Source organism: Protopterus annectens, chromosome 1.part1, assembly GCF_019279795.1.
Source record: "Protopterus annectens isolate FY-2018-M chromosome 1.part1, PAN1.0, whole genome shotgun sequence".
In the NCBI taxonomy this organism is placed as follows: Eukaryota; Metazoa; Chordata; order Ceratodontiformes; family Protopteridae; genus Protopterus; species Protopterus annectens.
This window is the reverse complement of record NC_056726.1, coordinates 162,780,900-162,803,577: the sequence shown is the minus strand read 5'-3', so window position 1 is coordinate 162,803,577 and position 22,678 is coordinate 162,780,900.

Sequence of the window (22,678 nt, the reverse complement as noted above, 5' to 3'; positions counted from 1 at the left end):
GCACTCGTGGGAGAAGAGGCTGGACTCTGCCCTTCTGAGCTGGGAATTTCTGGTTAAAAGTTTATAGTGCCTGAATATTTGAACTGTATCTTACTGAAATTGGTACACCTTGTTTGCTGTAGCATAGACTAGATCCAGGCCTGATGAATCTAGCTTTGTTTATATGCTTGTTGTTTGTTTGCTTGTTATTTCCCTGGAACGCTAATTCCACCTAATAAGCGGCTTCTCAGCGCTTCTGTGGATCACTAGTGATATCTGCATTGCTTACTTTAAACTGAACCAAAGGAACCTGCACAAAAGTTACTTATAAAAAATCAAATAAGTGCAGAAATACGAAGAGGTAGACCACTGAAGTATATCCAAAGCATTTAATGTAACCACAAAACGGAAAAAAATACACGGAACTGCCAGACATGAACGCTTTTAAAATCCTTCCATGCGTTTTCGTCTATTCATTGACTTCATCAGATAAATACAAATGCAAACTTCATCTACTCCACTTATATATAGTTTAAATCATTATTATTACAGCCAATAAAAATCATTATCTGATCAATTTCCTGCTAATTTGTTTAAAACAATTAAATTATTGCATAAAAATATTGTGTTAAAATTTAATGTGTTGTATTTTATAACTTGTTAATAATTAAAAAAAAATCTTTATAGTTAAAAACAGTTAAAATCCTTTATTTGTTTAGAAACATTTATTTTCCTAAATATATAAAAATATAAATATAAATATAAAAATCTGGCTTGAAGGAATTCCAAATGCCATCTAGTGGCTAGTTATATTATAGTTTTTATACCTCTTTCAAAGCTTCGCTGACCTTAGTTTTAATATAGGTAAAATAGAAATAAACTCATTTAAACCTGGAAATTTCCCTGCTTCCAGGGTCACTTGCCACCATAGTTCTCTAAACTCAATTCTTTCTTCCCAAGGACCACCTCTAATATCCTGTTAAATTTGTTCTAATACCATACATTTATATTTGTATTCTAAACATATTTTACTGTGTTTATATAAGACATTGCACTCTTTCTCCATTGTTATTTCATATGTGTGCTCATAGATCCTTCTCTTTAGCATTCTCTCAGTTTTTCCTATGTAGAAGGATCCACATTTTTCACAAATTGCCATATAAACTATTCCCTTGGATTCACAGTTATAATATTCCAAACTGTGAATCCATCTTTTTCTACTTTCCAAATAAAAATAATTATTATTTATTATATATGTACACTGACTACAATGCCCACATTTGTATGTACCTATTCGTTTTCTATTATTATTAAGTTTCTTTTTATTTTCTATAATATTTCTAATACTTTATGAATTCTTGTATATTATTTTTCTAGGTATTTTGGATACACTGTCAATATCTGTGAAGGTTATAAATTTCTCCCATTCTGCCTTAAATATTTTTTTAATATAATTGTTTACTCCATTGTATTCCAATACTAAAGCTTGTTGGAATTCTTCCCCATGATCCTGATTTTTGTTAATACTTTCCTTTTTGTTATTATCACTTGTTTTTTTATTATTATTATTTTTGTAAATAGGTGCAAATTTAGTTTCTCTTCCATCTTCAACTTCCTTCCTGATTCATTTGATGAAGTCTAGTGGATATCCCCTTTCTCCAAACATTTTCTCTAGTAATTCACATTCATCCTTAAAATCATTTTCTAAACTAGTCATGGGACTACCCCTGACAAATTGCCGTTTGACAATATTTCTTTTGCAATGAAGGGGATGTGCACTCTCAAAATGTAGGAATGAGTTACAAAATGTATTTTTTCTAAGTATTTTTGTTTCCAATTCTTGCCCTACTTTATATACTTGTAAGTCTAAATATTCCAGTTCATTTTCTGAGATTTTATGGGTGAATTTCAAAAATTTCATAGTATTACTCATATATGTCAGGAATTCATAGAATCTATCTCTTCCTGCTGTCCATAGAATTACTATATCATCTAGAAATCTATGGTACATGATCCAGCATGTCTTATATTCAGAGTCCAAGATGTATTTTTCTTTCCAATTTGCTAGTATTAAATTGGCGTATGTTGGGGGGCATGCTGCTCCCATAAATACGCCTTGTATTTGTTGAAAAAATTCACCTTTGAAGTGAATAAAACAATTTTTCAATATTAGACTCATCAACCAGATATTAACTAATTTTTTGTTATGTGTCATCTCTTTATTTTCATATATTATTTCTTCTAACATTGCCATACCTTCAGTATATGGAATACAGGAAAACAAACCCACAATATCTATGGTAATGAAAAGTAGATTGTCATCACTTATTTGCTCTGGTATTTCTTTTAAAAAATCCCAGGAATCTTTTAATATACTTGGTCGTCTTGTCCACAAACTTTTTAATTTTGTATCCACGTATTTAGCAAGGGTATATGTTTTAGATCCCTCTGCTGATACTATAGGTCTGAGAGGTGGATCCCATTCATTTTTGTGGACTTAAGGTATACCAAATATAGTGCGGGTTCTTGGCTTATCTACTTTTTAGAAATTTGTAAGTGTTATAATCAATAATTTCCTCTTGTAACATATCATTCAAACTGATATCAATTTTATTATAAGCTATGTTCATTTCATTCATGGAAACCACTATATATTTAGTTTCATCCCATAGTATATTGTTCATTTTACTCTCATATGTGATGTTATCCATAAAAACTATACCTCCCCCTTTATCTGGTTTCATGACTCTAATACCTTTGTTCATTTTTATTTCATACATCAATTCACCCTCTTTTTTACCTAAATTCAATTTATATTTGGGTTCATTTTGCCACTTTCTTGTCTCACTTTCAACCATTATTATTATTTATTTTACATTAAGAAGGTTCGTGGTCTGCACTCTTGTGGGAGAAGAGGCTGGACTCTGCCCTTCTGAGCTGGGAATTTCTGGTTAAAGGTTTATAGTGCCTGAATATTTGAACTGTATCTTACTGAAATTGGTACACCTTGTTTGCTGTAGCATAGTCTAGATCCAGGCCTGCTGAATCTAGCTTTGTTTATATGCTTGTTGCTTGTTTGCTTGTTATTTCCCTGGAACGCTAATTTCACCTAATACGTGGCTTCTCAGCGCTTCTGTGGATCACTAGTGATATCTGCATTGCTTACTTTAATTATTTCCTTGTTTCACTTGAAAGAAAGTTACTGTTTGTCATTTTTGCATTTAAGTTTCCTGTAACACATTGCACTTAAGTTACCTGGCACTTGCTCACTAAAGCAATTATATAAGTCAGCACTAAAAATTAAAAGCACTACACCCTCACCCCCCACTGGCCCTTGTTTTCAATTATAAAGGAATACCCAATATTATTCTAGCATGTCCAAAGGTCAGTTGTCAATCTCCTCTCCGGTCCAGCTGGTGAATCTGGGAATCTTGAGGCAATGTTACAACTGCCTTATGTACACAGACAACCCTCTCCTCCTCCCAACAAATTCAAACACATGTGAGAGATGCAACCATATAGCCAAACTGGAGGCTAAGCTCTCTCAACTCAGTACTGGCATAACCAGTCAGGAGGAGAAGGAAACCACACTCACTACAATTCCAGTCTCACATAGACCTACCACAACAGCAAACCAAACGCATAATCACACAAAAACATACTCGGAGGCTCTAAATAAAGATCTGCCTAAGCAGTAGAGACCTCCAAAGCAGAAACCCAAGCAACCGCTACCCCAAAACAAAACACGTGCAACACATATCTCACAAAGCCAGTGTGCTGAACAGTCACAGCCCTTAAGACTAAACAACACACCTGATACACTTGTAATATATGACTCTGTCATCAGGCGGGATGCTCACAAGGCTGAACAAGGAGAGGGTCACGGTGAGCAGCCTGTCAGGTGCTAGGATCTGCCACATAACACAAGCACTCAGGTCACTCCAAGGCAAGTACAAATATGACTCAGTCATTGTCCATGCTGGTGTGAATGACCTGAGACGTACCTCCCTGGACAACATGAAAAGAGACATAGAGGAGCTCTCTGAGCATGTAGCCCAGGCCAGTATGACCCTGACCTTGAGTAGCATCTTACCCTCACCAAGAATGATGCCACAATATGAAGACAAGATGATCAATTTCAACAACTGGCTTAAGTACTGGTGTCATTCAAAGGGGATCCAATGCCTGTCAGCTTGGGATGATATGCTCGACAAGCCACGATGCTTTGCTAGGGACGGCTTGCACCTGTCACCCCTGGGCTTTCGGATATTGGCAAAGGCTCTTGCTACCCCCATAGTGCCTTTTTTAGGCAAGGCTCAAAAGACAAACCCACCTCCATAGGTATCACAAGGGATAAGAAACTAAGGGTAATGCTACTCAACGCCAGAAGTCTAAACCTGAAGATGCATGCACTCGAAACTCTCCTTAGCATGGAGAACATCGATATCTGTGCAGTAACAGAAACCTAGTTCAGGGCTCCCAAGAGCACCCCAGCACTACCAGGTTATACCTCATACCATGCTTTTTGGCCCCAAAACTTGGACCGAACCACAAAAGGAGGGGGAGTATCGATATTCATCAAAGATAAGATAAAACTGCCTTCCAGTTTATAGCCTGCTACAGACCACCCTCCCAAACCCAGGAACCCCACTCGGCCTTCCTGAGAACACTGGAAAATATGAAGGTCTCTCCAAACACCATTATATTGGGTGACTTCAACTACCCAAACATAGACTGGGAGCATTACTCTAGCTCCAACACCCTAGCCCAAAGGTTCCTAGAATTTATAAACTCAAATGATATGTAATAACTTGTTACCACTCCCACAAGAGGGGAAAACATACTGGACCTGATCATCACCATCATGGGGACTCTATGCTCCAGACCAGAAGTGTATCCCTCACTGGTAAGATCAGACCATAAACTAAACTCACTAGATATTCACATCCCGACCCCACCCCCAGCCCAGAAAACCACAGTGAAAAACTTCTCTAAAGCAAATTTCACACTCCTCAAAACCGAGGTGGAGTCCTTCAAAGCCCCCGGGCCTGTGGAAAATACAGCCCAGACCGCAGAATCCTTTATAAATGCATTCTATGAACACCTTCAGGAATGCATGGATCATGCGATCCCAAATAAAACCAAGACCCAATCCTCCAAAGGCAGACGTCCTGTCTGGTGGACCCCAGCCATAAACAAACTATACAATAGAAGGAGGAAGCTACTAAATGACAGAGCAAAATCCCAGAAAGGGAAGGCATCACTGATCAGTATTAGCAAAAAACTACGGGCACTCATAAAATTGTCTAAGGCCAGCTTCGAGAGAAAAATTGCACAGGACACTAAGGATAATCACAAGGCTTTCTTTAGTTATGTTAGGAACCTGGGTGGTAATTCCCAGGTATGCTCAGAATTAGTCCAAAATGACAAAAAATACACCGAACCCACAGACATTGCCAACATCCTAGCTGACAGGTTCAGCGCAAAGTCCCCCCCCTCCCCCACCAAAAGGGCAAATATCTATCCCAGCAGAGTGCTGCCCCCCTGACATCTCAAATGCTCAGGTAAGAACCGCCTCCAAAGCAAAAACACAGCATCAATGGGACCAGACGGTGTCCCGGGCTGCGTCCTACATGAACTCCAAGAAGAGCTAAACCCAAACATAAAACTACTGTTCAATCTCAGCCTTACTACAGGATATGTGCCCAAAGAGTGGCGTACAGCAACAGTGGTCCCTCTCCATAAAGGTGATGCCTCAACGGATCCTGGAAGCTATCGCCCCATAAGCCTGACTAGCTTGGTCTGCAAAGCTATGGAAAGGATCATCATGGACCTCATAAATAAAGATACTGGGGACCTACAGACACTGGATCCTAGCCATTTCGGCTTTGTTAAGGGCAGATCCTGCCTCTTAAACCTGGTTGAGTTCTTTGAAACAGTCACCAAGGCCATTGACGAGGGGAAGGTGGTCCACACAGCCTACCTGGACCTCGCAAATGCCTTAGATACAATACCCCACTAGGACATTATAGATAAGCTCACCAGCTTAAATGTAAACCCCTATGTAACTAGATGGATTGCAAACTGGCTGAAGGACAGAACCCACATGGTTAGAATTGCTGGAGCCATGTCAGACTCCAAACCAGTTACAAGTGGCGTCCCACAAGGCTCAGTCCTGGGACCTGTCTTGTTCAGTATATATTTCTCAGAGGTACAGGCCAACACGGAAGGACTGTGGCTGACCAAGTTCACAGATGACTGCAAACTGGGCGCCATAATCAACTATCCAGCCGACACAAGCATCCTCCAAAAGGGCCTCATAGAAACAGACAAGTGGTGCCAGAGCCATGGCCTCAAGCTAAACGCCAAAAAGTGTATAGTCATCCCCTTCGGCAAAAACAAAGTGACCACAAATTACCACATAGATGGTAATCCATTAAGTATGGAAGAAGTAATTAGGGACCTGGGGACCCAAGTTGATAGCAATCTCTCATTTGACAACCACATGGCCAAAGTGGTTAGAAAATCATTTTAGAAAGCCCACTTAATCATGAAGGGATTCACATGTAGATCAGGGGAGGTCATCGTGCCTCTTTACTCATCCCTCATCAGGCCCATAATTGAGTACAATGCCCCTTTTGGGATGTACCTTACCAGACACCTGCAGCAACTGGAAAGACCCCAAAAGTACCTCACCAAGAGGATCAAAGGGCTCAAACAGATGCCATATGCTGCCCGGTTAAAGAAACTCCAGCTCTACTCAGTGGCATACCACCTGCTCAGAGGCGATCTGTGCCTGATGTATAAAGCCATGTCCAACCCGGAATTAATGGACATGCTGCACCTCAGAAAATCCAAATCCCATCGAGCTACGTGCTCGAGAGAATTGAACCTCAGCACTGAAATAAATAGGACATGCTGGAGGGACAGATTCATAACCCAGAGGCTCCCTTCACTTTGGAATAAAATCCCAGTCCAGGTTAGGCAGAGTCCCTCATTGACTCTCTTCAAGAGAAATCTTGATGAGTGGATGGGAGATCATTGATTTACTCTGGGTATCACTTCTGTGTCACTGTTAGACAGATGCACAGTATACTAACCTCAAAAAAGGGCATAGAAAATGCATTTTAAAATGGGTGGCGAAAGCCAAACACACTCTGGCTAGGCTTGTAAATGCCCTAGGGCAGATAGCCTAGTATGAACCTATGAACCTATAATAAAACAGAAACATTATTAATAAATAAGAAAGTAACTTCCATTTTAAGAAATTATAAAGAACTCAGTTGGGAAAACAATTGACTTAATTACTTAGGAATTATTATAAAACCCAAATAGAAGGATGCAGTATTGCTAAATTATAAAACTGTAGTCAGCAGCATATCAAATGTAATTGGAAATTGGAATAAAATATATTTCACAATGGAGGTTAGGCTTATATTAATAAAAATGATAATTGTACCAAAATATTATATCTTACTCAATCATTAATTCTATTCCCTCCTAAAAATATAATTAGAAGGTATAAATTATATATTATTAAAAATTTTCTGGTATCCACAAAAAACGAGAATATGCTACAATTGGCATGAAAAATCTGGGAAGAGGATGGTATTGAATTCCCAAATATTGATCTTTATATTAAATCTGTTATATTAAACATTGTAAATCTCTGGCTAAATTCAACATATAGTTCAAATTAGAAACTATTATATGACTTAATTCTAGTTTCTAATACTGTACCTAAGTCTTAGTATTCCATCCAACATTAGTATGTCATATTGGACTCTAAAAGACTATTGTATAAATAACAAAAATATTAATGACTGTACGTTTGGTAGTAAACATATATTAACTGTATTTAAAACAGTAATGGAGAGTAACTATTCGATCAAGCAAATGTTACTCAATGTTTCCTATAGTTTATACTACTGGCGCTGTCTGGAATCTTTTAATTAACATATAATAACTAATCTTCGGCAAAATTATCTAAAATTCTGTTTTCAGTTTTTGGATGGAAACAAAATTTGCTCTGGAGAAAGACTTTTAGCCAGACATAATACAAATAAAAGTATTTGGTTAGATATAGGGCAGGATTCACGAAGCCTCCATGTAAGAGTTATAACTCATACACGGAGGCTGCAGTTAAACAGAGTGATGTCAGCATGCTCTGCATATTAATGAGAGCATGCTGAATCACACTTAAGGCCAACACGGTCCATGTAAGACAGTAGGGGGCGTGTCTGTAGGCCGAGCCCTGTAGGCGGACACGCCCTCAGAAGAGGAAAAGTACCCAAAGTAAACACCCACGACAGAGTCCAGGGAAATGTGAATAAACAGAACACAACACATGCCCCCACAGACTATGAACAGAAAACATATAAATAAACATGTTTTATATATTTTTTTAAATTGTAAAAATGTTTAACCTTGAGTCTTCGTTTGAGCGTGCCCGTAGCGCAGCTACAGTTAGCAGTCAGTGGGTAAGCATATAAGAACTAAATATGCAAAATAAGCCAGGAAGCAATAGCAAAGCAGTAGAGATGTTGGCTAAAGAGCAGGCAGTCATGGTTTGAGCCCCCACAACACCAATTTTTTTTTTTTTTGCAAAATAAGCAGGAAACTAGTCCCTGACAAATATGTACACATAAAACCACAATTTATGTAAAATGTAATGAAATAGCCCATTTATATTGAAGACATGTGAGGTAACAAAAGAATAAAAAATGCCAGATGTGCTTATAGCTGAGCTACAGTTTAACAGAGTGAGTGCATCTGCCTGTAGATGAGCAGTGGTTTAACTGGTGCAAAATGAGTGCCCGCAGTGGTCTAACATGCTAAATCTATGTGCCCCTAACTGAGCTGAGCCTAATATGCGTGCCAATAGCCAAATGAGGCTTAAACCAGCGTACCCCGTTTGTGCGGAGCTGCGCACCGCGCAAACAAGCTAACCGACGGGCAACGTTGAGCAAGCCGTATCAAAACTGCTTTTACACAGACACACCCCTCAGCATGTCTAGACAGTCATGAAAAATAAAAAGCAGTGGCCATTTTCGAACCCAGGATACTATACACCATAGTCAAGGTACAGAACCACTAAGCCATGACAGCAGTACCTAGAAATGCAATAATAGCTAATATATAGGAATGAATACAAACTACAGCATGACAATTCAGGTTTACTGAAGTTGATACAATTCCAAAATGGCCAATCACAGATATAAAACGGACTATATAAGCCCCATAGGCGGGAATACACAACATAAACGATTGTAGAACTGACCTGCAGGCAGAATGACAGGAGTAGGAGAGGGTAGTTGCTTCCGAGCACAGAGGTGGGGTGTTGAGGAGTCCAGGTACATGGTCTGGCTCCTAGTCCATAATCATGAGGCCCAACTCATGCAGGGCCAGGTCCTCTGGGGAGCATACAGGGCCGAGGCGTGAGACCAGTTGGCTCATGATCTCACCAGTGCCACAGGGATTCCAAGGACTGGTGAGCAGGTCCATCACCACCATGCAGACCTGAAGAGATGCAAGCAGGACCAGCTGAACCTTTGGATCCAGGAGGCCCGGCAAACACCCAATGCCCCACTACTGAGTAAGTAACATTTAATTATGTATGTAAGAAATTAAACTAGCTGATATTATGGAGATGTGTATTCCAATATTACTTCATTTATATTACAGCTGCAGGTGTCCGTTCTAGAGCCTATGGCGATAGGCTGGTGCAGTTCCGCCACCAGGCAGGTCAGTAATCCACTACCAGTAACCGTAAAGAAATATAAAAGTATGACAGTCAGCAAAAGAGTGCAGTGTATTCAGTAAGGAATAAAATCTGCAAGTAACAGTGTGAAAGTGTCTGCGAGTCATGCTTGATTACAAAAGTGCATTTCAGCCTGTAAGTTAAACCGAAAAATGAAACTGTCTGACATATATTCTGAAATAAAAATGCCCTACCTGTAAGAAAATAGTACACAACCTGCAACAGGCTGAAAAGTATAGCTGCAGAAGATGATGAAATCACATGTGTGAAATATATCCCTGTGGAAATACTGAAACATGACAGAAGTGAGACTGCTGGAAAGGATTGTAATAACTACAGGTAAAACATGTCAATAAAGCTTAGAAGTAAGTACCATCCTGAATAGTAAAATGAAAGCAAGTGAGAGAGTGTGAGAAAGTGTCATGAATCCAGCAATACAGTAGTAATAACCCCTGAATAAAGTATACTGCAGTCAAGACAGAATGAAATGCATGTGAGATTCAAAACCAAACAGCGAAATCTGTTCAAAGTGTTGCTGCATGTGGAATGTGTATCCCAAAATCTGGATATGTTGCTCTCATTCTGAAATATGCAGATAGGATGATTGTCTGATATACCAAACATCCACACTTGTCTACAGCTATATAAAGCAAATGTAGCAAGAAGATGTAGCTGAACAAAGCTAGATATGAATGTGTATGAAGAACACTAAAATGTATATTGATGTTGCAGTAACAGTCCTATCACCAAGTTGAAATAGTTATCATATAGGAAACTGTAGTTAGAACAGTAGTGTGTATATAACTGTAGCTATTAGAAATGTACAGCATATGTATTGTTATTCGAAGGTGTTAATATTACTTTCTTTACCCCACCCTATAACCACATATAACCCATTCCACGTGAAAATGGTATGTGCAATCACAATTAACATGCCCTGTATTACACAGTGTTAATACTTCATATTTCCTATTGGTGTCCAATATGCATGTCACTACACATATGTCACAGCTTGGGTACACATGTGTGTATGACATGGTATGACACTATGCTGTGGGTGATACTGTTGATATTGGTCATTGGTTAGCATTCTGGTAGTGTACATAACCTCAACAGCCTGATTTTAACAATTCGTTACATGATGTCTTGACAACTGACACACAGCTGTAGGATACACAGTAGCATTAGAATCTTTCTGGTTTTGTACTATACCAGTTACCAGTGGTAATGACCACGACACATTCCCGTGACCACTCCTGTTTGTCATGTGTCCGTCCTAGGTACACACAGACACACTAGGAATATGTACATCCACATCTGGTGATGCATGCAGTGGCCTACAAAGCAGTCCCCGGATTAGACACCTATCTTTCATGAGGGTATCATACAGACACATACCTGTTGACAAACACATGTTGTGACGCTATGATCCAACAACAGCATAGTCATCCACATTTGCTACACATAGTATCCTGATTGTACCACATTGGTAGTAGCACACAATGTGTATCAGGGGTACCGATGCTTACAGACAGCCACAGGTGATTTCATCTGTCCTTTGATATCCACATCCCCAAAGCTATGCTGATGTCCCTCAGTGTATCACATATGTAATAAGGTGTCTGTATGCATATACACGGGGTTGTTGTACGCCTACCATGAATGGCCATTATTGACAGACTGTGTTGTGTTTGGGCATGTCTGTCATATGCCACAGGCATACACCCACACTCACACGATTCTGTAACAACTGTCATGTGTGTGTGTGTGACACAGATGACCTAGGGCACAGATCACTACAGGGAGCTATCCTTACCCTCATTTGCATAGGATTGCCTACTAATGCTTGGTTACAACTCTTAGACTGAGCTTCCCCCTTTGGCAACCTCTACTCGGTATTCATGTTGTCGTTGGACTGCCATTCCCTTGCATTGTATATTAGGAATTACTGTGAAATCCACATTTCTGCTTTTTAATTATTGGTTTTCTGGTTTTTACAGTGCACCGCATTTGCACGGCGCTCCGCTAAGCTTAAACATCGGCTATCGGGAAAATAAATATTATTTTAATTTATTTTATTTTTGCATCGGTGGACATTGCCAATGGCCGTATTTTTGGCCATTGGCATGCTTCCCTGACTGAATGCATCCTTTTTTGGAGCTGTCACAGCTCCATTTTTCTATTTGCAGAAACGTACTCAGTTGTCAACGGAGTACATTTCTACAAATAACACTACTCTTACTCGGACAGGTTAGGGTTTCCTGAATCGCAAATTTACCTCATTTGCGTACCTTTCAGCAGCAAATGAGGTAGTTTGCATATCCTTGCCCTGTCCGTGTAAGAGTCGTTTTAGGAGCTCTGTTGCATGCCCCTACTGGCTGTTCCTGGATCGCTCGGCGGACATGTTGGCTGCATGGAGTCTCCCCCCAATGTCTATCAATGACATCGGTGTAATCGCGGATGGCACCGGCAAGGTCACAGATACTGTCATTGATCACAGTGTTATGAGCCCTCTGCACCCTTAGTCCCTGCCTGGTGTACCGTTCCATACGTGCCTGTGCTTGCATCACAGCCCGGAACATACCTGAGGTTGTGAGACCTGTGGGGCCACGCCTGCCAGGGGCATTATGCCCAGCGATGCTTCCACGAGAACCCCTGGACATATGCCTATGTCATATCATTCCGTGTGTCTGGGCATGGCTGCTGTGTGGGGTTGCATGTGTCATGGATACCACACTTTCCTGGACAATGCCTACCGTATGCTGTTCCTCACCTAAGGCCATTAGTGTTGAGGGATGTAATGGCAGTACGTATGTATGCATAGATGGGGTGGAAAGCCGTGTACTGTCGATTGGTGGACCACCGACAGACCCTGTCAAACATGCCTGTGCCACTACACATGAATCATCATGGTCACTATTAGTGGCAGTGACCTCAGGTTCCCCGCTACACCCATCCAACATTACCTCAGCACCTGTGAGAGGGAGACAGGAAGCACACTTTACCATCTGCACAGGATGTTTGCACACATGAACACATGCACACATGCACACATACACACATGCACACATGAACACATGCACACATGCACACATGCACACATGAACACATGCACACATGCGCACACGAACAGATGCACACATGCACACATACACACATGAACACATTAACACATGCACACTAATACACTACACATTCAAGTTGACACACACACACACCAACAGCAATATGGAACATAGTCGTTAGTGGTTGATGGTGGAGTACAGTATCACAGTACAAAGTGTCCTCTCACACGTGTCAGCATGCAGGATGTGTGTTGCTCAACAGCATGCAGTGTGAGTGTAGAGTGTCCTTGTAGTCAACAGTATACATGTCGTTGATGCATGTGTGTTGTTCACTGATTGCCCTCACCCTGGTAGACAATGTGTACATGGACACAACATTGCACTGCAAGTCTGAAACACTTTCCAATGTTGTGTGCACCATCACTCATAGGTATACAAACCATGTCTGGATGCATACAACTGTCAGGTGTCTAACGATGAATGCTATGTGTAGTACTGCAGGTACTGTAACTGGATGTAGTGTAGTACCATGAGCCATCATCAGGCAGCATCATGTGGTCACTCAAGGACACTGATGCATGTCACACTGGCAACTATCTTGCTGTACCTGACCTGCACCACTTAGGCTATATTAAACAGTTCACAGACAGTCATTGCATTGGCATGTCAAGTGTTTAATAGGGAACATTGCCTAACATGACTGTGTTGTGTGTTGACACATGCCACACTGCCCCATGATAGGGCTCTACCCCCAGGTATAGTATGTGTGTTGTGTTGATGACATATGGGATACTGGAGTACGACCTTACAGCAGGTGTCCACATATGCCATGTGTATCATATTAACACATACTGCATATGACAAAGTGGTGTATGTTGTGTGCATGTGTATTGACGATGCCTATACAATGTCCACTACAGTGTACCCCACTTGTTTGTGATGCTCTGTGTGTTTCATGTGTATGAGTCAGCTACTCATGTCATTGTGAAGTGCATAGTCACACAGAGAACATGCAGAGCATGCACTATGCGTAGGTGTTTAACTTGTGTATATGGCCTACAACTCTCCTATGACATGCAGATGTTATATGCTAAATTGACTGTAGCCCACTCAGCAGAATGGGTCTCCTGTTTTGCTATCACACCAGAGGGACCTGCAAGGATATTAGACAGTATGTCAGTGTCAACAACTACGGCATTGCTGCTGTGAGTCTGCTATTATACAGTAGTACATGGGGTGACAGTCACAGGCATACAGATAATGTCCCGAATTATCAGTATTGCATGACACCAGGCCCCACATATTCTGCATGCACAGTACACATCTGATTAATGCATATTATAACACTTTGGTTAACAGTGGTCTACGGATATGCCATGTTACCTGCACGCTCGTTGTTGCTGAGCTGGGTGACTCCGGCCTCCACGATGACACAGGTGTGTTGTAACCATTGGCCAGGAGCCACCACACTGAGGAGCAGCTCTTCCACTCTGGTGAGGGGGGGATGTGTGGCAGCGCCACCACCTGTGGCAAGCTGTTGTCTGTGGATATCGGAGGCATGCTGCTGAACATGTCTGATTAAATCACTGCAGTGATGGCGTACCTGCTCATAAGTCTGGTTATGCATGCCTACATCATTCACCCGATGGACAACATCCTGCCACAGTGCGGTGCGACCATGCTGGTCCTGGCAGGATCTTGAAAATAGTAGATTATAATGTTGGATGAGTGCATCTCTGATAACATCCTCCTCCTCAGGAGTATAGGATGGCTTTCAGTTATGTGCCATAACCCTGGAAGACAATTAAACAGTAATTGTGAAAAAGCCATGTTGCACACTCAACATTCTAATGTACAGACATCATTGGAATGCCATATATAGCAACCTATTGGCTGCCAGCAGATACACACTTTTAATAACACATATGACTGCTAAGACCACAACTGCCTGACAGTGCCTGGCACATGCTAAATACCAAACCATGTTCTGCACAGCCACAAAGTGAAACCAGTATGTATGACTATACAACAGTACATGGCACACTGTATATGACTCAATGCATCACCTAGCCACAGGAGGTGTATATGAAGCTAATGCATACAGTCATTTGTCATCCATTTAAATCTATGTACAGTATGGTTATGGTACTAGTAGTACACCACACTACTTGTTGATAGCAAACCCCTCAGTAACATATGTGCACATTCACCACTATAGGTGGCATACTGCTGTACTAAACTATACATGTTGCTAGATACGCACCTATATCCTGTGACACACATACCACCGAGGACATGTTACAGGAATACCCACACACACATCAGACATACCTACAAGACACAAGAGTATGGCAACCCAGATTACACTTACCTGTGTACCATACATTACTGTGTGTCAGCACATACATAACCTCATGCCTGAGGTATGTGATGTATGAGGACTACAGGTAACAAACAAAAGTGTGTTACCAAGACATGTGGATATAAACCATACTGTGCAGTTGAGGCATACAGCTTCAGGTAGTACTACAGTCCATACATGACTTGTATTCACTAGTGTTAACAATCAATAAGCATACATGTACTGCTTTAGCCTACAAAGACACACTCCATTCGACAACATGGGACTACATCACAACGTATGCCATAGTGATTTTCAGGCCTGGCAATAGCATACAGACCTTTTGATGGGATTACAGCTACAACACTACATACCATGGTATACATAGACTCCCACTAGGCTATCACACATATACACATCATTGACACATTCACATACACATTCTCCATCACACACAGTCAACCTCACATAGCATGTGTTGCAACAGGTACATGCGTGTGTGTATCGTGTCCTAGGTAGCTGATAGGCTGTTATCCATAGGGTCTATGGAAGCATAGACATATGGTACCCTGCACTACGACACACATGTAATGTAGGTTCCTGTGCCCCTGTCATGCAGAGCCACAGGGGTGATTACCAGGTTGTGTTTCCTATCTCACATGCAATCATCATGGTTATTGATGGCAACTGCTAATGAGGACCTTCATATGCTGTTGATAGGTGGTTGGTTCCACAGTATGGTATGTGTCTGTGATGATGATGTGCCAGTCAAGCATGTTCTGCTTTATACATTACAAGGTGTTGATCAGTAGAGGGTGTATGTTGTCTGGTGTTCCATCTGTTTATATGGAGCATGTCCAACACCTGTGGGTTTGCCATAGCTTTGTATGTTGGGCAGGGGTAGCCTCTGGGTAGGTGGTATGCGACACAGTGTACAATTGGTTTGGTAAGGCAGTCAGCATAGGGCATCTGTTGGAATCCAGTAACAGTCTTTGTGAGGTATGTGTCTGGCATCTACTGTTGCTGTATATGTGTTTTGAGGCACATACCAGCAGGGACATTGTACTCTATGATGGGTGTTATGACTGATGAGTGGAGTGGAACCCTGGCCTCTGTTTCCATGGATGACACACATTTACTGACGACATATGGTCTGTACTAGGTTTACATGACTAGTGTGGCACAGTGATCATCATTAGGGACACTACTGTCCACCTGTGTCCCATAGTCTCTTATCACACCTTCGGTGTTGAGTACACTACCACCCTACCACCTATGTGTTAGTTCATGGGTACAGGGCTTTTAACAACAGGGATGGCAATACATGTACAACATTCAGCTTGAGCATACATTTCAACATCCACTAGTGTACACATTGATATGCATATCAGCACATATACAGTCCACCTGTCATGGTGCAAATATCAATAATGCTAAGGTTGAGGGGGATACAGTTATGCAATGATATTGCACAGTCTTGTGCAGAATGCATGGAAGGTGTTCTCAGCCCATATATGTTTAGCAGGACCCCATATCTGGGAGACTATATACCTAACAAAGCATACCCATGGCATTTGAACAACACATGTCATATGCCAGCACTGTATGCTGTCTTGTTTGACACACACTACAACCTATATATATATATATATATATATATATATATATATATATATATATATATATATATATATATATGCACATAACCTGCACCAACATGTAAATGTCCGCCTTTCACAAACAATTGCAGTATGTCCCTTGCTCTATGCACATGTTCAGATGCTCAGAAATCAGACACACATGTATCTCAACATCTGTATGCCATACAGACACAAGGTCCACACTGTTCTAAGTCCATACACCGCACAGATGACCTGTTGGGCCTTGCTACGACATGGACAATTGTCACATGTGTGCATACAGTAATAGTACAAGGATATACATAGCTGAAAATGATACATCACTATGCTAGCCTGCTACAGCGGTTGCCAATGCTAAGCTACACATTATGTGACTATCATGCATGTCTTACTCTGTGACATCCAAGTTTATCTAGGTGTTTGCAATACTCCCCAAAACTGCCATTAAATGCAGTACTGTACAGACCATAGATAACATGTTCAGATGTTTGACATGTACTGCTGACCTACAACTGTCACACTTATGTCCCACTGCACACAGCTACCCAACAATTTCTCCATGGCAATACTTATGCATGGCATCATACATACCTACTGCTGCCACATATGAATGTATCAGAGGATCAACAGTACTAACCATAACCATCTACTAACTGCCGGTAACTATAAACTGTTACATACCTGTATGTCCCTTCCGGGTCCGTCTGTGTATGTTTTTTTTTTGGGTACTGAAACATACTCTTTTTATTTATTTATTTTTTTTCCTGCTTGGCGTTGTTCGCTATGTTGAACTTGCAATGTAATGATTGCATGTGGGGATAGCAAGTCCTATCTGCTTTTATAGGTATCTGCACATGTGCATGTGATGCCCTCTGCACCAATTGTTGCCCAGCATTTGGTAAACACATACAGCCTGCTGAGTGGTAATTGCAGTACTCACTGTCATAGCAACCCAATGCTATAAATTGCTAAGGTATGTAGGCGTAGCCCTTTCAGATATCCAGAGTGAGGCCCATGCTTGTTTGCTGTGGAGACTGTTGTGTAAGTCAGAAGGTTGGTATACGTCTTATAAATGAAGCTAGAAGTGTAGACAGTGATGTACATGTTGTACTCAGACCTGACTGTTGCCACATCCAACACTGAGCTATCAGTGTAGAGATTTACTCACCACTACAAATGCTCACACAACATTTATGTGACTATACTGGGAATATTAATGTACTGACTTCTGCAGGGTTATGGTTTTTACTGTTGACATTACCACAGGGTCCGCAGGACAACTGGACAACTCCTGTACTGAGTATGCCTACCTACACACTTGGTAGACCCTAAATACACAAGTATCTTTTAATTGGGGGGGGGCTTACATACTGAGAGCATTATGCATTAATGTGTGAATATTATCTTACTGGACTTACAGGAATGGTGTGTACCTGTGTGTTTATCAGGGCAGGTTGCCTGTCTGCATGGTTCCCACCTGTGAACTTACCCAGATGGTAGCCAGAGGTTACACTGTCATTCTTTGTCTATGCAACTCACAGGTGTTTTCAGCACTGTTACAATGGCATTGTTATAGTCAGTTGCTACCAGTACATAGCTACATCCGTTGGTATTTATGAGTTATACTCCTACATAAGGGTATGCTTGGGGAGGGCCTAAGAAAGCTATTTGCAGAGTGTGTAACAGCAGTATAGCCTATATGCCTGTGTGTTTGGGCCTCTGCCAGGCCTATGGAACAGTCACATACATCTTTGCATGGTGTCATGGATATGTAGTTGAATGTGAGGTACACCTTACACATAATAGGAACAGTAGGTGTATACTTCAGTGAAGCAGTGCATATGGATTAGTACTCCTTTCATGACATACAAGCAGTGTCTACTGTAATTATTGTCAGTATTCATTGTGTAATAGCCCACCATTCTGACTAAAGTCAGTACTTTTCTGTGGGATTCTGAGGGACACAGCTAAAATATGTTTCACAATCAGGGACATCCCTGGAAAGTTGACTGGGTTAGGAAGTATGACCTCTGCCATACTCGGATATGCCAGTGTTTGTGCTGCTATGATACTGTGTGGGGGTTGCAAAGTGCCTCTGCAACATTATTTTCTGCTTGATTGGCTGCTTATCACATCACACTCATGTAATGCAATCTCACAACAATTGCTGGTAAAGATCCACAGAACAGGCTTTGTGTTATGGCCTTCCTATTTTTCCTTTACATTCACTCGTAATGCATGATATATTTTTTGCAGCACAAAGTTATTGTATATCTGTTGTGGCTTAGTGGTACTTCATGCAGTCTAATGTGTCCAAGGTCTGGGGTTCTTGACTGACAAAGGTATTTTAATTTTGCTGCTGAGCAGAACAAGGGCCCTGACCTAGAGTGACTAAGGCACTTTTAAGCAATTGTAAGTGGGTTTGTGCGGGTTTGCGCAACACTTAGTGATGCTTAGCTAAGCGCACACATGCGCACACTCGCTTAATCCCACTTACTACTGCTTAAAAGTGCTTACTCCCGCTAACCCCCGCGCTTATTTCGTTGAAAGAAAAGAAAATGGGGAGATAGGGAAGTGGTGAAAAAGGGGGCACAAAGAGGGAAAGACAGTTGGAAAACAAGCTTGGGATGTACAGGATGGGTGTAGGGAAGGTCCATAGCTGCCCATTTCGTTACCAGCAACAGCTGTGCATATGTTGCAAATTTGGAGTGAAATTTGAAACCTTCCACCCCTGAGAGAGGGGTGAGGACAACAAAGTTTGTTGTACTGCCAATTAGAATTATCAGTGTACATGTCCAATGGACATGTGTGTGAAATGGGCAGCTATGTATGCGGCATAATTTTTTTTCGGGTACAGATTGCCCTTTTTTTTCAGGGGAGAGTGGAAAGTGAGGTAGAGGAAGTAGGTATATTTGGGGAGGTAGGTTGGGTAGGTAAAGAGACAAGACAAACAAGATGCATACAGGGGCAGAGTATGACACATGGGGTGGGTGAACACAATTGACGGGGACGGATGTTTGGAAATTGCAAGCCCATGAGCCCACAGATGGTAACAGTGGGACTGAGATCCCCACCTATGGGCAGTCACCACTGGACCTTCACAGACCCAAGGGTCACTGTGCTAGGGGCTGCGTAAGAGGGGCAGGCTCACCCGTGAGTCACGCCACTCTCGCCTCGAGCTAGTGTAGGGGATCAGTGACTAAACGCTGGATCTCCCTATGCACCACAACACGGACCCTTTGGAGGGTGACAGGAGGCCGTCTCTGCCTATGCTTGCAGGGGGGGTGAGCCCCATCCCCTGCAGCGCTTCCACCCGAAGGTGGCACAGGACCTATGGAGGAGGGTGGCCCGGGCTGGGCCCCAGACCTGCTGGTGCCAGGTGCAACTGCCAGCTGAGGAGGGACAGGTGGGTCCGCTGGGACCGGCCTTCCCATAAATTCTGTGATTAGGTGTGTTTAATTACAACATACACAACAGCATTCCAAGTTAGTTGTAACAACATGCAGTAATATTCCCATTAACACAGCACACCAGGGTTACAACAGTTGAACAGCAAGCATAACAAATGCAAGTATTGAACGACAGTGGACATTACAACAGCATGTAGGGATGATTGGTGGCAACAGGCCACCAAGATTGTGGTGTTTTAACAGGGAACATGCATCAAAGTAAGTGCAGATTTTATATAACAATAGGACATATGTCCCAACAAATGTTATGAGATTAGACATACCCATTGAGGTGTGGAATTGCATTGTTTATGCACATGGAGTAGGGTGTAAAAAGAAACCTCCATTAACATCTTATTAGTACTTTAACTGTACACTACATTCCTATTGACTGCAGGTGTATATCCCCTACATGTATTCTTACACTAGGCAACATGCATTTGATTGTGTTATGGGTTTTGCTACTTCATTATATACCTGAACTATATCTGACATAGTAACTGTCCAAGATGCAGATGATACTGCTACATACTTGTATTAAATTGACTTGTTTATGTATCTTCACATCTGGATGTGTTCACATGCCTTTTTCACTTGTTTTCTACACAACTCTACTTTTCTGGTAGCACACTAACATTTATGGGGAACACCTTGACAGGCTACTCATGTGCCAGATTTACCTATGCATGTCAGCCATTTCACAACTGTTGAGGACTGTTACATACTTCACAGCTACTGGCACTTCCTTCATCCACTTTATATGGGACTGCACTACTGGGGGTTGTCAGCACTTAATACAACAGTAACATTTCTTCACTGCAAGGGTACAACAACATTTCTGAGTAACTGGCACATACACACTGCAAGTATTATACCTTTCCTAATTACATTAAAACTCTTTTCTACAGGATTTCTCCTTTATTTGACATTACACTGCATACAGTAGACCTATTCAGGACATATTATACCTTTATTGATAGGTTACAATAATGTTTTTCTGGCTCACTCACTTTTTATCTATGACAGTGCATGCAGAGATAGTATTCCAGACATGTTTTTACTTTATTCATGGGTTACTACACTCTATTCCTGGCTATCTGACTTATGATATGTAACAGTACATGCAGAGGATTTATTCAGGGAAGGAATGTTTTATGCTTCACAGCTACTGCCACTTCCTTCATCCACTTCCTATGGGACTGCACAACTGTGGGTTGACAGCACCTACTGCAACAGTACTATTTTTTATTGCAAGGGTGCAACAACATTTCAAAGTAAGTGACACAGACACACTCCAAGTTTTATACCTTTATTAATTACATTGAACACTCTTTTCTACAGGCTCTTTCCTTTACATGTTATTACAGTGCATACAGAAGACATATTCAGGACATATTATACCTTTCTTGATAGGTTACAACACTCTTTTTCAGGCCTGCTCATTTATATGTTATGACAGTACATGCAGGGATAGTATTCCAGACTTATTTTACCTTGATTGGTGGGTTCTGGCTCACTGACATTTGTTATATAACAGTACATGCAGAGGATTTAATCAGGACATTTTATTGCTGTATTATTGGGCTGAAACACTTTTGTCATGCTCACTCACATATATCATGTAACAATACATGCAGAATATTTACTAACCTGCCTGGTGGCACAGCCTTAGCAGCCTATCTGCATAGGCTTGCTGATTCATAGCACGAGCACCTGCAGCTGTGGAGTAAATAAATGGATATTGAGACATACCTATCATTATTTACACTATATTAGCTTGTCTTACATACTGCATTCCATGGCTACCTACTTAGTAGTGGGGTATCACACATTTGATGGGCCTCCTGGATCCACTGGTTCAGAAGGTCCTGCTTCCGCCTCTTCAGGTCTGCATGGTGGTGACAGACCTGCTCACTAGTCCTGGGATGCTTGTGGCACTGGTGAGTTCATGAGCCAACCGGTTCCAAGCCTCTGCCTTATACTCCATTCCTTGGAACTGGCACTGCAGGAGTTGAGTCTCATGGAGATGGACTAGGAGCCAAACCATATATCTTGACTCCTCGATGCCCCAGCGTTGTGCTCAAAAGCGTTTACCCTCTCCAGCACCAGACATTCTAACTGCAGATGGGAGCTACAATCAGTTATGGTGAGTATTCCTGCCTATGCGGCTTAAATATGCCGCATTTCCTGCACTTTTCTGTGATTGGTAGTTTTTGAATATTCTCGGCTGACTGCAGACCTGCTTAGCAATTGTTAATCTAACATTTATTACTATATATATGTTAACAGTGGATGTTTATCCTAAGCTGTTGTGACTTAATGGTTCAGTACTTTGATTATGGTGCACAGTGTCCTGGGTTCAAACCTTATCATTGCTTTTTATTTTACTACTGTCCAGACTGGTTAGGGGGCGTGGCTGTGTTTAAGCAACTTTGCTCTACGTT